General features: G+C 34.6%; 1 protein-coding gene across 1 annotated transcript in view; it reads left to right on the top strand.

Annotated features, from left to right (window-relative positions):
- The first annotated feature begins 2489 nt into the window (after positions 1 to 2489).
- Positions 2490 to 15000, top strand: part of LOC137645856 (mucin-2-like) — a 29283-nt gene continuing 16772 nt past the window's right edge. Inside the window, exon 1 of the mRNA XM_068378844.1 lies at positions 2490 to 2587. The gene's annotated coding sequence lies outside the window, so the exon portion shown is untranslated. The remainder of the gene's footprint in view (positions 2588 to 15000) is intronic.

The raw sequence follows: 15000 nt of genomic DNA, 5'->3' as shown, positions 1-15000 counted from the left end.
TTAAATCTAATGTTCCATGCCCTACAACCCCCCCCCCCCACCAAATGAGTGGAGAAGTATTAATTAAGAGCCTCCAAATAGACATGGCTAGCGAAACTAACAGAGACTCTTTTCGTCAATAGGCGTAGGCGATGATGATGATGTTCAATGTCCCTTGTATATGGTAGGAGTGGAAACTTCTCCCTCTTGATGCTCAAGGCAACCAAGTTAATCTAATAGATAACTGCTGCCGTGATGGTAGTAAAAGGTGCAACATGGATATTGCGGTCATAGGAAAGAACCAGAGGTGGTCATACTGTAGGAGAACTTGGACACTACTGTGTTAGGAAATACCAATTGTGCAAGAAATGTAACCTAACACTGCTGCTTAAGGAAGTGACATTCGTGGTGGTAAGAGGTTCAGTCTTGACACTATTAGTTCAGATATAGATAAATTATACCTTAAGGCAGAGAAGTGTCCAATAGTGGGTTGTGATCCCTTTGGTGATAAGATGAGCCTCCTCTCCTTCGGTCAACTATAATGTCACTCCTGTAGAATAAAATGATTAAATCCTTGACGCTCTACGAGTTGGGAAGGTGTTATATTTGAACAAATCACGAGAACATACATGCAAAGACCTGAAACAAAGCAAAATGAACTAGAAGCATAACTCTTCAAAAGAATTGAATGTCCTGTCATAGAAAAAGTTTGTCCTAGTTTCCATATGATCCTCCTTCAATGCACATACACACTGTATAAAAAAAGAAATATTTTTCAGATAATAGAAAGAAAGAATGACAACAAAATATGCCTATTCATGAAGTTCACTGACCTGGCCAACCTGACTTTAATAATCTCTTATTCATAACCTCATATTGTAATAAAATTTAACCTTTGTCAAGAGCTTGATATATACTTACAAACGAAAATAAGAGAGCTTATCCGGTTTACGTACGAAGAAATTTAATTGATTTATCTGTGCATCTACAGTCTAGAATGATTGTTTTTATCAAAAATGGAAAGAAGTTATAGGAAATTTTAATCAATGGACAATAAAGCTATTCACAAAGAACCAGATTCAAACAATGATAACGTCATCGTAATAAATGCATGTTTTTTTTTAGTCTGTGTTGATACACATGTCTATGTGGATTGATTGAGGAATATGAAATATATGATAAGGTCTGCCTACTAGTATATTACCAAAATAATGGTTACTAAATGGATGAGAAGGACGATGTATACAGATAAAAAAAAAACTAAACGTTAGACTTATCGGAACAAAGCATTTCACCCTGCAAACCTAAACTTAAAACAATGTGCCTTCTATATTAATACTTTATAGGCCAGTGGTCATAAAATTCCCCAAGGAAGAATACTGTAGCTACATGCTACCATACTAACTCATTGGCGTTAGCGGTGATAGGGGTTACACGCACAAAAAAAACATATAAAACATATGGGTGCATAATAAATTTTGAATAGCAGGATATATATATATATATATATATATAAATATATATATATTGATATATATTATGCATATATATGTGTGTGTATCTATCTATCTATCAATATATATATATATATATATATATACTGTATATATATATATATATATATATATATATTTAGCTAGGCGTTGCATTGCAAATTTGCTACACAGAACTCCACTATTACTTAGGCTTAGTGATTCCAACTATCTAAGGAGATGTATACATGGACCTATGAGGAATGGCATTTCTTTTAAAAGATTGCTAGCCTATTCATATACCGTCGATCCATTTATCGTATATATGAAAAAGTATAACGAAGAGTTTCCAAACATGTAAAAAAGATATTAGGAATAATATTATAGTCAATTACTTTATATCGGTTCGTATATCAACACTTGTTGTCTCTGATATGTTAAGTTTCTCTTCATACTTCGGTTGCATAACACCATTGCCAAATTACCAGGTAAATTTAAATCCCGATGCCCATTGGTTAGGAAAAACAAATTTCCTTTAATTATCAAATGTCAATAAAAGGACAGACTCCGAAGTATAACGAAAATCCATATATTACTAGAAAGAACAGAGAACTTCTTGGAGGGAATAAGAATTATATTGTGTTCTTTATTTACTTATTAGACGATATTATTAATGTTACAGAGCTCCTTAACCATTAAAAAATTTCCACTTTTCCGTATGTCACCAAATGTACTCAGGAAAAAACAGAGAGGATCTTTAGAATATGAATTAGAAAAACCCAAAATCATCTGAAAAAATAACAGTGGAGGCCAAGACTCACCTTGCTCGACGCCGGGAGCAAAGCCATATTTTCATAGAAAGCTAGATATGCTTGATTAAATCAACATAATTAAGATGGCATTTAAGGAGAAGAACACTAAAGAACATGCAGGGGGAATGAGAAGTCGAGGAGGAGGAGGAGTAGGAGAAGGAGGAGGAGAAGGAAGCTTGGCGTGTTCGTAGGTATGTACAGAATTGTGTTCGTACGTCGGTCCACGCACAGGTAAAAACCATTGGAGAGGTGAGAAGAAGACCCAGAGTAGCTTTGTGGATCTCACGTAGCCACTCGCTAAGGAACTGCTCAACACACAACACGGTAAGAAGAAAACGAGATGCCGACGGGGAGAAAGAAGGGTGTAAAAAATAGACAACACAGAGGGACAGTCCTTGATCGGCATTCGGGCAGTGTTTTCACCAAAAATTGTGATTCGAAATTTCATATACAGGTGTACATGTAATTTTTGCTGCGCTTAGTGAGGAGTGTAATTTCGTTACTGGTAATTTCTTGGCAATTAACAGAGATTTTTCATATGGTTTTCTCAAAAGATTTTTTTTTTTTTTTTTGGTCTCTTGAAAATTATCAATTGAAGTGCTGTGTTTCAAGTGAATATTCCTGTGGAATAAGTGGAGGTTTGTATTTTGATATGAAATTGTTAAAACTTATATAACGCTAGTGTTGCTATCAAAATTAGTACCAAAGTGGAAAAAGAAATCATTCATGTAAATTACATAATGCCATGCTCATCCATCAGTGAAAAAATATAGCATAGATGAAAGCAATACTGATAAAAAAAGGACATGAAGTAAAAAAACTAGATTAGATCTCTCTCGCTTTTCATTCCGTTTCAGTCCAGTATCCAGGGGGCTGGGCAATCCTCCTAGGGCTCCTTGACCCACTTGTCTCCTATAGCTGGGCACTTGCGGAGGCAAAGGCCAATGGGCTTGTGCGATGCCCGTAATCCACATCGGTCGTTGACTTCACGACCCGGTGTTTTTATTCAGCTTTTACGAGCAATATCTGCCCAAGTGAGAGAGAGAGAGAGAGAGAGAGAGAGAGAGAGAGAGAGAGAGAGAAGGTCCTACAAATTGTCCAATTTTGCTTCGTACAATAGAAAACCTATAATCTTTTTCTGAAAGTGTTCTTAATAGAAGATAAATCTTTCATCGTGTTCTCGAAGAAATTGATAAATTCATCAATCACCTTTTCTCAAATTTTTTTCTATTTTGGAGAAGTTAAAAAACAAATTCATCTTTGTACAAGTTTGTAAAAGGAAAAACTTTTTCTCTTCTTTCCTTTCCCTGTTATGTAACTATCCTATAACGGCAGGATGCTAAATATTTTATTCACATAAGAAACAAAGCAACTAAAGGGTTTTGCCTTATTTTTTAAAAGTTACGAGGTTATAGGAACTGTCAAATTCTCTCAGACCAAGGTTATATAACTATTCACAAATGTAAGTTCTCCCCTGAACATACTATATGTATGTAAAAATATGAATGCATTTGTGAAAACAACAAGACTTGGGGATGTACACAAACACGAAAACCTTATTTTTGTATTCAATTTCATTGTGAAATTTTACTATAAAACAGTTTTGTTTTTAATATCAACTTACTTGACGTTGAAAATACATTCTGGTTAAAAATTGATTTGCAGGAAAAGTACATCCTATGGATGCAATGATAATATGAGTATATTCTATTTACCAAAGTTCCTATAGGAAATAATCGAAATCTATATTTTGATCGGACACAGAGCAGTCAAACAAAGAAATGAAACCCCCCCAAAAAACAAAAGTTAGAAGCTCTGCGTAATCATAAGCCACCTACGTACAGGATTAATTACAAATTAATTAGCTTAATTTCACAGTCATCAGGAAAATTATCGTAAATATTCTTTCGCTAAAATGGACAGCAAATGAACATCCAAACAGTAGAGTATCGTTAATGAGATCTGGGTGGGAGGAACCTCCCTTACGACCACCCGGTGATTAAGTCGGATCCATGAGCAAGTCACACCAGTAAGGGAAGAGAAAATATAATCATTAACATTAAGTGGCGGGAAAATATTAATAGAAAGAATTACAGAGGGATTATTAAGAAAATATAATGAAGAGGAAGGAAATGATAACATCCAAAAGACAATGTAATCAAAGAATATAATTAGCACTGATAACAAAGGATCCGAGATGAAAAGTCTCATATCTTTAATTCCTCTATTCAACTTATAACGGTTACTGATACCCACAAGACCGTACTCTACTGATAGAAATCACATATGCTGAGAAAAAGCACATGTGAACTTTCTCAAAATATGGAACAGTTAATGATTAGATGATATCATTTCCCAGTGTCAGAGAAATTAAAACAAAAGTTCTAATTACGCTTCCTTCGACTTTAAACCTTTTCCTTCAACTCCTTCGTATCCTGGAGGGAACCAAGATGTTCTCACCAGTCCACCTAATTCCCTTAATACCTTACTACATTTATGAGGCGCGTTTGTGCAAGGGGATAAGCTGGCATAACCCCGCCTTAATCTAGAAAAAAAAAAAAAAAGCTGACCAACCCATGTCGCTTTTCTTTCTTTCATACATACAGTTCTTCCTCGTTATTTGGCTAACAGCATCAGTTAAAAAAAAAAAAAAAAAAAAAAAAAAAACTTTAGCCGTTTCTTATAATCAAGTCTAATTCAACACCCCAAATAAGGATATAAAAAAAATATAAAAAAATTTTCGTTAATGATTGTTAATAATGAATATTAAATTAATACCTTGTCGGATTAATAATTAGGGTTTCTTGATCGAAATTATTGTGCGTAGACAGGAATGATGAAGAGGAATCGGCCTGAGGCTGAGAGAGCTACAAAGAATTGGATGATGATTAAGTATCAGTGGTTTAGAATAACTGCCCATAAATATGGAAAAAAAGGTGACAACGTCGTCTTATTCTCCATAAATGGGATGAGGTATAGGATGCCGTAGGCGCTCTCTCTCTCTCTCTCTCTCTCTCTCTCTCTCTCTGTCAACTTTGATATGCGTGTCGAACTATTTTGAAATATCCAACCCTCTCTCTCTCTCTCTCTCTCTCTCTCTCTCTCTCTCAACTTTGATATGCATGTCGAACTCTTTTGAAATATTCAACCCTCCCTCCCTCTCTCTCTCTCTCTCTCTCTCTCTCTCTCTCTCTCTTTGTCAACTTTGATATGCGTGTTAAACTCTTTTGAAATCTCTCTCTCTCTCTCTCTCTCTCTCTGTCAACTTTGATATGCATGTTGAACTCTTTTGAAATATCCAACCCTCTCTCTCTCTCTCTCTCTCTCTCTCTCTCAACTTTGATATGCTTGTCGAACTCTTTTGAAATATCCCACCCTCTCTCTCTCTCTCTCTCTCTCTCTCTCTCTCTCTCTCCTCTTAACGGTCAAGGAAAAAGTCTTGTTAATTGGCCATTAAAAATCTCTCCGTTTCTTTTAGGGACTAAGTGTTTCTCCTTCAGTCTTCATGTGACACCTGCTTTCATCATACCTATTAATTCATGGGAAAAATATTTGATAATTCTAATTAGTCCTGTTCATGAATATAGATTTGGACAACATGAATATATCTATGTTCATCGTTTAAACATGATATCTATAATATACATATATTGATAGGCATATATGCATAATTTATACTATAAATAAGCCTACATATGTGTGTATATATATGCATATATAAATCTATACATATACATACACATATATATATATATATATATATTGTTTATGTATATATATGTTAATATACATCTATATATACACACACACACACACACATATATATATATATATATATATATGTGTGTGTGTGTGTGTGTATGTATATATATGATAATATATATCTATATACATGTATATATAGACATAAATATAATTGGTTTATCTATATTGTTCTATCTCTACATAAGCATATACTACATAAAAAATACAACGTTCATAATTGTTTATGCGGAAGCCATATAATGAGATCGGAATACCGCCTATGGTGATGATACAAGTAGTTCCCTCCGCTGCAGTTATCTTGACCTTACCTTATATAGAGGCCGTACAGACTTGAACCTGACACTCTAATTATTCAGCTGTAAATTGCAAACAAACCGGTGTATCTTCTCTTTTTTTTATAATAGTGTTATAAACGACATCTTTAAAGGTGTTTGGATTAATTTTTCCGAAATTGGAGTCGGGCGAATCATTTATCTTGGCGTTTTGTTATTCGTAGCCTATATCAAGTATCAAGATTGGAATAGAGTAAATTGAATTTATAATAGGAATAGTGAACATCAAATATTAGCATTAATAATAGGAATGAAGTACCACATTTAGTAATAGGGATTGCGTATAATACTAATATTTCAATTGGAACTACATTTAGTAATAGGGATAGCGTATAATACAAATATTTCAATTGGTAATAGGAAAGTGTTATATCAATACTAAGATTAACAATAGAAATAGTGTATGATACACATATTAAAACCGGTAATAGGAATAACGTAGAATACAAATATTAGAATTAGTAATAGGAATAACGTATCATATAAATATTAGAATTAGTAACATGAAGTTTTTATCAAATATCAGGATCAGTAATATAAAGAGTGTATAATGCACATAATAGAAAACGTAATATGATTAGAGTAGAATGCGAATATTAGAATTAGTAATAAGAATGGTGCATAATAAGTATATTAGGAATGGCATTAAGAATAGCGTAGAATACAAATATTTGAATTGGCACTAGAACAGCGTACAAATATTATAATTAGTAAAAGAAATAGCGTATATTAGGATTAGTATTAAGAATTGCATGTAATACAATTTATGAATTAGTACTAGGAATAGCGTATAATACAAATATTTGAATTAGTTCCAAAATTAGCACACATTTAAATCGATACAATAAATCAATTTGACTTCTATTGTAGTTGTCTCTTCCAATTCATAAAACTCTCTCTCTCTCTCTCTCTCTCTCTCTCTCTCTCTCTCTCTCTCTTAACTTATTACATTTACAAGTGAAGAAGTTCTTAAAATAGATAAGTTAGAGACGACAAGGTTTACAATTCCACAAAGGTATGAGAGAGACCTCAGAAATACGCAAGAGACAATTAAAAATAATCAAAGCTATTCTATGTTCGTAGTAAACACGTTTTAACTGGATGAGGAATAAGTCATAATTAGATCTAGTATCCATGTTAGCAACACTCCGATCTCTCTCTCTCTCTCTCTCTCTCTCTCTCTCTCTCTCTCTTATAGATCTCACTTTATTTTTCTCCTTCCATTATTATTATTATTATTATTATTATTATTATTATTATTATTGTTATTATTAGTTATTATTATTATTGTTGTTGTTGTTGTTGTTGTTGTTGTTGTTATTGTTATTATCACATCTGATATTTCCTATATATTGGTAGTAGTAGTAATTATCGTCATCGTCATATTAAACAAGAGGAAATAGGTATGGAAAAGATAAACCCATCCGCAGCCAATTAAGAGAAAAAAAAACTGAAGAATTGACCAGTAATAAAACATAGCAATGGCTAAAAGGGGAGAACTCAAGAATGAGACAGAAGGACTTGTAATGTCAGCATAAAATGAAACTGAAAGAACTTGTTACCTTCAGAGAGCAATGTACGGAACTAACATCTTATCAAAGCATAAAACCATAAACTCCATTACCAGGGAATGTTCAACACCTGCTCAGAATCAGTATACAAAAAGCGACGTAATTCAGTGGGTAAAGCCCTCCACTCGAATCTGTGTAGGAAATGCCAAATACCATGCAGCGGCACATGGTACGAACATCAACCCCCAATCATGGTAGAAAATTGTCAGGCTAAATTACTCAGCGACTTCAGACAGTATCAAGACTGGCAGGGTAATTCTGTATAATCACACCGACCAAACGTCACTCTGGTCGACATGACAAAGAAGAGAGTATCACTGATAGATGTCGCAGCAAGCTGCCCATGGGACTCGGGAGTGTAGATAAAAGGAAAAAATAGAAAAGCACCAATACGGATTGAACTGAGAAAGTATGGCAATAGGAGGTAAGGCCAATAATCATCGCAGCACTTTTGTACTATACCTGGATAGGCTGGAAGTCGAGGTAGCCCAAGGACTCATGCAGAAGAGCATGCTACTAGATACAGAATATATTATGAGGAAAGTGATGGAGTCCTAAGGAAATAGGAAGCCGCCAGAAACCCCACACAATAAACAACTAGGCTATAAAAAAGAATGATAATCAGCATTACCATTCACTAAATATCTGTAATAGAAAATACAGGATACAAGAATACATTCATGGAGGCGTTCAGCCACGGTTGTTACGATTTTACGCTACATTCCTCGATTTATAATCGGTAGATCATCCTGAACATGAGTAAATAAAGGAAGCTACAGATATTTAAACATTTACCTAGACTGATATCATTGAGCAGAAAAGACAAATGAAATGAAAGATATTAGAAAACTATCTTGAGTATTTTAATCCTGTATCCCTTTTAGTGAGCATATTGAGGGAATTCTAAATACGTATTATCTCTCTCTCTCTCTCTCTCTCACTCTCTCTCTCTCTCTCTCTCTCTCTCTCTCTCTCTCTCAGCCAGCGTACTAGAACAGTCCATAAATAAACGACTAGGTACTCAATGCATTGCTTTATTCACTGAAGCATAATGGAGTTTTACGAACCGCGCGCTCGTTAATTAAAGATTCGAACACTCCACGTTCAGTTTGTGAGTTGAATGTGCAACCACTTTCGTTACGTGATATCGAAAGAGAATTATGGATGAATTTACGGGAAGCCTGATGATTTTTTTTTTTTTTTTTTTTTTTTTTTTTTGTTATCATAATGTTTTATGCCCAACTATGTAACTCTAAGTTGACAAATCGCAAAAAAAGTAATATTTGCATGTTTTACTATTCATTTAGAAAAAGGAGGAAATACTTTAGTTTCTGAGATTGAAATCAGATATTTGATTTGACTGATTTGCAGAATTATCAAATTTCAATAAGGACGAAGTTTCCAAATAAGCAAACTAATTCTTTCTTCGATTTACGGTGGCTTCGTTACTGTGTCGTTGTTCGAAATCAGCAGGCCAGCGAAATTACTTTTTTTTTTTTTTTTTTTTTTTTTTTTTTTTTTTTTTTTTTTTTTTATCATTTCCGTAGGTTTCGTCAACCAGTTGGATGTTTAGAAATGCCACAACTGTAAAAAGCATTCTTTTGTAGGACAAAAGATATTAAATGGACAAAAATTTTACCAGATAACAATGGATTTTTAATGGACAAAGCAACCATTCTTTAAAGCCAGATTGACGCAAATCTCCAACAAAACTGGTTTTTGAGAAAGCCTGTGCAGCTAGTATTGCTACCCGACTCTCTCACTATGGCAGGACTTCGCGGTGTCTAAAGTTAGGTCAGCGAATAATGAGAGAACCGATTAAAGCGTTGCTCGGTTCCCCTGGCTTTCTACTGCAGCCCCCCAAATCTAACAATCCGCCGGCCAAGACCGAGTACTAGGAGCCCCGGCCCTTGTGGCATACAAATATGAAGGGGAGAATATCATTAACCTTCCATTGTACATTAGACAGACATACAGATAGATAGGAAGACATACAGAGCAGATACAGATAGTTGCCATATCTGCAGGTTATTCCAGTGTCACAGATTACGAGCCTCGTTCCATCCAGCTTCTTTTTAACTAAGGAGCATTCCTGAATATTTCTCGTTTATTTGTAATTGTGAGTATCCACAACAAATTTGAGCGTTCTCGTATGTAGCACTATTTGCGGTCTTTGGCAATTTCACAAGAAGAGCTAGGATCCGTGAGGATAATCTGAATACCGGACATGGCTAATATACTTCGTTGCTTCTTATATGATATTCTGTGTGTTTAATCTTGGATTCCAGATTTTTATTTATCGCGTCGCTGCTTTCTAAAGGTGTGAACTAGGACATGTCGCAATTTTTTTCCCTTTCCTCATTTCTTAATAACTAATTTTAAAGAGAGAGAGAGAGAGATGACGATGAGAGAGAGAGAGAGAGAGAGAGAGCCCTCTCACTACAATTTGAACGTGACAATGTATTTCACAGTAAGAGCGGACCGCAAAAAGCAAATACGAATTCAGATCTGGAAATTGCTGGAATTTGCCCTGGTCCCGTTTCTGAGGGCGTCTGTTGGTCCTTGTTCCTTCGCTGCTGCCTTTTCCTGTGTCGTTGGAGAGCAGGTGTTGCCGCCGTAGGGGTCACTGAACAGCCAAGTCCTCCTGGTCTCATCTGGTCTCAGGCAGGTACAAGTAATAATAATTCCTTTTACCCTTTCGCTCGGACCACTTCCTGCCTCACACCAGACTCCTGTTTCGGACCCGCCTCTTCTCTGGGTGCCATCATTTTCATTAATTGGGATCTTGTTCCAGCACAAGTATGGGGATTAGTGCTGGCAGCTACAGAGATAAAGTCCAGGTTCATGGCTAGCACATCAAGATCTTTTTGTTGTTGTCCTAAAAAACCAGTATACGAGTATTTTGCCTCCGATAACTACAGTGTTTGAGTCCTCTTTATTATCATTTAATTTACCACCACTATTTTTGGTGTTGTTTCTTGATCGTACTTTTAATGCTTTTGGAAGCATTGAAAGAAGTTTACTATTAATTAGATGTTTTAAATTTTGCGCATTGCAAATGTCATTTAATGAAATATATACATAATTTCATCTCCATCTTCTCAAAGAGAATCTTTCAATGTTATTTTTTTCAATCATATAATTCTCATTCACTTGACAACACAAAAATAGTTGATATACTTTCTCAACTTTCTAAAAATGCAAAAAATCATTATTGTTGAGGTCATCAGTTCTGGGATTATTTTCAACGTTATTACCAATGTATCACCATTTCCAATTATTAATGTTACTATTACTGTTACTCTTGTTTGTTCAACTTAACTTGGTTTTGTAACGATCATCGTTTAATTTTAAGTAGCCTATAGTTCCAAATACATATTCCACTTAGGCACTTTTCTCTGCTAATCAAGTCATTAGCCTTAACACCTTGAGACTTGGAGGTACGCCCCGTTCATGTAATTTTCATACACTTGGTGAGTTCATTATCACGGCCAATAGGTATCAACCTGGGAACCTTCGGGAGCTCCGCCTCCAAAGGGGAATGGCTTGTGTCTCGGGGACGGTGCTGTAGTGACGCGTATTACTGTTTTAATTCAAGTAACTTCATCAAACATTATTTCAGTGACGTTGAAAACCTTGATTTATATGGATATTTTCTAATTATTTCCAGTTGATTCCTTTACTCTTCATAGGACGAGATACGAATTTTCACACAAATGTAGATGGTGTTACATTTTGAATCATGTTGTTTTATTCAAAAATGATGTTTTGTAGTAAAGTTTCTAATAAAAAAAAATCTCTTGAGCCTTCAACATATATATAGCCTAATGAAATAACTTCATTTCTATTCTATCTTATTTTTCTCCTTCTTGTTTTGTTAAAGCTTTTATAGTTTATATAGGAGATATTTATTTCAATGTTACTCTTCTTAGAATATTTTATTTTTCCTTGTTTCCTTTCCTCACTGGGCTATTTGCCCTGTTGGAGCCCCTGGGCTTATAGCATCCTGCTTTTCCAACTAGGGTTGTAGCTTAGCAAGTAATAATAATAATAGTAATAATAATAATAATAATAATAATAATAATAATAATAATAATAATCATGTTTTTCTTTGCCTAGCATAGCTGCTTTGGGAAGTCCTCTTCACTGCTGTCTCATATAATTGAATTCTTAATTAATAAACGAAAGAACTGCACAATTTCTTGGAGGAATTCTTGTGTGTATGTGTGTGTGTACACACTCTTTATGAAATAGAAAAGTGGATATGATTTATCCAATCATATTTAGCTTCTGAAATCCATGCCATTAATTCAGTCACTCCATTATTTCTGACAGAAACTTGATAAAGAACCAGTCACCCAAATGAAGACGTTTTCAAACCTGACATCTTCAGCAGACAAAAACCACTTCTGAGATTGCTTTGGCAGTTCCATTCTTACCTACTTTAATATGCACTCTTCATTGAGATATTACATCATGTACTAATGCTGATGGATGTGACGAGTCTTGGGGTTGGTCGCCCACTATCGGTGAACGTTTCCTAGAGATACGTTCAAGTTTGAAGCAGACCTTTGGGTACGAAAAAGTTTATGAGCTTTTTATTCAAGTTACGCCCCAGGGAGGTTTTCTCTGGTCAGAACGAACCTGTTTCCTTCACCAGTCGTAGCAAAACTGTGTCAGACTACTGTGCCACAATACTAGATACGATAAATGGTGGTTCAAAGTTACATGGTACTCAAAGAGGATTGGGGTACGTCCTAAGAGAATAAAATGTGCCGTCCAAAATAAATTAAAAATTAAAAGAGTACTTGAGAACAATATGGATATTTTCAATCTAATAATATTGAATTATTTATATATATTTGAATGTGCAAGCCTTTATTGTATAAAAGTTTCTGTGGATTCATGGAAGTTAAGAGATACACAACAGCGAGCGTTTTTTATGTCCAGTATTTGCCCTTGGTCTATAGTTCACTAGAAGGGTTTATGTGGCTGAGATACCAGAGTCTATGGGGACGAAGAAAAATGGACATGGACTTGGAACTCATTCCCTATAGACCACCATTACCAAAATACTTAAAGGGATTATTGCGAACAGATGTTGTCGTTCCAGTTTGTAGGGTATTTAGGATAAGGGTGTCGGCTCCTCATCTCTCCCGACAAGTGTTCAGACGGCATGTATGTATAACTATCCGGTGTATCCTTGTTGTCATCTATTCATGTTCAATGTGTGTAATACTAGTGTATAGAAACTTACTCTGAGAGCAAGCGCCATGGCAAGAGAGTTCCAGGTTAATCCATTTGACAACAGTTCAGACCAGGAAGGATGTTGGTGAACTTTCCTTAGATGTTCAGTGAATATGTTTATATATCTATCGATGTGAATCAGTGAAGCTACGACGCATTTACATAAATGAACACGCAGAACCTGAGAAGGCTAAGGGTGCGCATGTGTAACCTACATAAGACTAGTCTAATTATTCTGTACTTGCTTTCATATTTCCATACTTTAAATTAGTAGTTAAAAAGAACATTTGAAGTCAATAGATTTTTTTTTTTTTCAAATACAGCAAACGTAATAAAATATATCCAGTGTTTTTCGGCTGCATCTCCAACTCATCATCTGTTCTTTAAGGTTCAACTAGCCGGAAATGTCTGTGTTTATCCAAGAAAAAGTTTCAGTCGCCCATCATTAAGCTGTTTAAGATACGAAGTTATGGCGTAACTAATATTCACAGGACCTTATCTAAGCCGTGAAGTTCATGATTCTAACGGTTAACATATATCTCCCCTACATAATAAAAGCAGGTGCCTGGCTATATATATATATATATATATATATATATATGTATATATATTAGTCACGCCCAATGGCATTGCCAGACGTATAACTCGCAGTCCCTTTGGTAGGGGGAAGGAAGTGGAAAGGGTTGTCTCTGTGTGCAAATCTATCTAAATATTTAGCCTTCATTTTTGACGGGTCGCGTACACTTTTGTGTATATATATATATATATATATATGTGTGTGTGTGTGTGCGTGTGTGTCTGTTTATATTTATATATACATAAATGCATCCAGTATATATATATATATATGTATACATATATATATATATGCATATATATATATATATATGTGTGTGTGTGTGTGTGTGTGTGTATATATATAGTGTATATCGAACTAAACTATGATATCTTATTGTGCAAATGATATAGGCATTATGATAATCAAGGTATTTATCATCCTCATTATCATTATTAATATTCCTTTCATTTTTAACATGGTTCTTCATGCTATTTTGCTATTGTTCTTTCAGGCGAAAGATTATAATGTAGCACTTTTAAAACACCAGGTCCTTGCCTTCAATCTGCATTATTATTATTGTTATTATTATTATTATTATTATTATTATTATTATTATTATTATTATTATTATTATTATTAAGCTACAACCATAGTTGGAAAAGTAGGATGCTATAGGCCCAGGGGCTCCAACAGGGAAAATAGCCCAGTGAGGAATGGAAACAAGGAAAAGTAACATATCTTAAGAACAGTAACAACTTTAAAATAAATATTTCCTAAATGAAATATAAAGACTTTAACAAAACAAGAAGAAGAGAAATAAGATCCAGTGTTTTCTCACTACCGGCGGGAAATGGGGTGGATGACCAACTATTATTGTCCCCTATTTAAAATTGACTGGAATCTTATCAAAGAGGATTTTATTTACCTCGGAAAAAAATCGAAGTCAATCTAATTCTTTTCTACAAATTGGTTCGTCTAGATTCCATCCTCATATTTTTATTTTCCATTCCTCTTTTTTTTCTACTTTTCGCTATTTGATTTTCTTTCTTCATTTTCTTCTAACTGTTAGAGAGTTGATATTGCTATATGAAAATAGAACTATGATTACGATGATGACTTGCGGGAACTCGTCATGAAAACCAGACGTGGAACATTTGGGTCATTCGGCGACTTGAGAAAAGAAATTTAAATGATGTGTCTTAGACTCATCTTTCAAGATAACTTTAAGGATGCAGAACGAAGCCATACGAATAACACTGAAAT

Source organism: Palaemon carinicauda, chromosome 8 (assembly GCF_036898095.1).
Source record: "Palaemon carinicauda isolate YSFRI2023 chromosome 8, ASM3689809v2, whole genome shotgun sequence".
NCBI classification, from domain to species: domain Eukaryota; kingdom Metazoa; phylum Arthropoda; class Malacostraca; order Decapoda; family Palaemonidae; genus Palaemon; species Palaemon carinicauda.
Note: the sequence above shows the minus strand (reverse complement) of the source record. Positions and strands in the feature narration are given on the sequence as shown.